Genomic DNA, 2,272 nt, shown 5'->3' on the forward strand with positions numbered 1-2,272 from the left:
CTTTTAAAATGATCATCATCAAAAATTTCTAAATAATTTATACGTGGCCTGATTATACGTGGTTTTCGTCGATTCCTTCTTATTGGAAGATCATAACCCTCGTATTCATAAAATAATAAATAATTAATAATTCTATCCACGTTACATAAACACGTTTTCGTAAATATTTTAAATAAAAATCGAAACATCTTTATTCAAATTAAAGAGAAGTAGTATAATATTTGAAAAGATTGGTTAAGAACGACATACACAACGACAAATATCTTGTTGTTGGCGACACTGCTGATTGAGTTAATCGTCGATTAAAGTTAATCGGCGTTGGTCGAAGTGGCCCTATGTGGTTTCCATGTCAATTTTATTGGTGACCTCCCAACGCTTTTTCTATAGTTTGATATATGTCTTATTTATTTGTATTTTAATTTAAATGATATATGTTATGGCTGAAGAAAACTCGGTGTAGTTGAAACGTTCCTATATATTTTCTTCTTTAATTTAATTATTAATAATTTTTGTTTTGCTCGTTTATTGATTTTTCCTTTTATTATTTGTACACATACGAGCGAATAATTCCTTTATATCGAGGTTATATATTAATTCAATGAAATTCGAACAAACAAATAAACGGCGACTCATTTTCCATTCACATTTTATCGGAAATTACATTTCATCAGATAAAGGCATACGTTACTTCATCGGATAATTCCAAATTCGTTAGAAATAGATCGAATAAAGTAGTAGGACGGTTTTTTCCGATTAAAGCTGGACATTTTATTCAGTGTGTTTAAGAGACATTAGCTATACAGATAAAGTAATTTATACATATAAAAGAAAACTTAAACCATCTACTTTTCTTTTAAAAAAAATTCTATTTATCGTTGGATTATTACTCTTAACACTGATAAATACGAGACGGAAGCCTTCAAAATGTTCATAAAAGTTGTCAAATTTATTGCTACAAATTTTCCTGCAGTTAATTTCTGAGGATTAGCCGCTCGGAGAATTATTAGCGGTAAATTTTTCATTATGCTCAGGTCAAAAGTGTACCATGGTGATTTATAAATTGCATAGGCCAATCCTTGGGATTGGAACTCCAATGTTTGTCCAGCGAAACAATAGAGAAAAATTTGCACCAGCAGTGCGACAATAAAGACGCCATGTTTTGCGGCGGTAATAGTATCGTTCATTTCAAGCGAGAGAAGTAAAAGAAAACCTAAGAATAATACAATGAATATAATTAGTGATAAATTTAAAATAGTTACAAATATTATACTAATTCTGACACAGTTTTTGTAATTTATTTGCAACATAGAGGAAAGTCCCCTATTATGAGATAGGTTCCTAATATGCGACAGCGAGGTTTCTGCTAAACTAATAGGCCCTATCTGTTGGTTCCACCATGAACTTATTGCCCTTGGGGTAAAACCTATTTAGTGGAAAATTCATTGTTTGATCGTGCGTGTAGTCGTTGCAGAGAAAGAAATTCTGAAATTGGATGTTGTTAAGTGCCATGGATATGAGTCTTTAAACCTTGTTTATTATATAATTAATAAATATTTGGCAATAAATTCTGCATGCAGTGATAGAGTAAGGTCGTATTAATAGGAAAATACGGGATATGTTGAATTGCTCAATTGTAAAGATTAGATTTGGTGATCGTGAAACCGCAAGGCGTGGTGCTCGTAACATGAGATACACAAAGTACTCCTGTGTTGCTGGAGTATGAAAGTCATTGTATAGTAATAAAAGAAGAGAAAATACTATATTAACGTTTAGGGAAGGTTTATACGAATTTATAAGACTGTGCTAATCTTGATTTGAGAGGGAAGGGTGGAGGGGAAAGATTAGGTACAATATTGAGTATAAGTGGGTTTACGATTGTTGCAAATATGCTTCTGCATCATATGTGTATTTGAAAAATATTAAATAAAGGTTTTTAACAGTAATACTGATGTATTTTGCACTTTATTAGCGATTTCCCGGGGTCTCTCATATTAGGAGCACACTTTTGCGATTTTGCCGAAAACTCATTTTTCACATTTTTCTAATTTTCAGCAAAATTAATATTTAAATTAAATTTTACATTTCAGCATCTTAAAGCTTATTAAATTTCCTTCAAAATAACCTACTATATTTTTCAATTCTGCCCATAGACTTCCGGCAATCACACAAAATAGATATGGTATCTCATAATCGGGTACTTTCCTCTATGTATGATATATATATACATATATTGTTTAACTTTTTGTTGTAAAAATTTGGGAATTTACATTTA

Source organism: Temnothorax curvispinosus, unplaced genomic scaffold, assembly GCF_003070985.1.
Source record: "Temnothorax curvispinosus isolate PA1 unplaced genomic scaffold, ASM307098v1 QBEX01015410.1, whole genome shotgun sequence".
Taxonomy (NCBI): Eukaryota; Metazoa; Arthropoda; class Insecta; order Hymenoptera; family Formicidae; genus Temnothorax; species Temnothorax curvispinosus.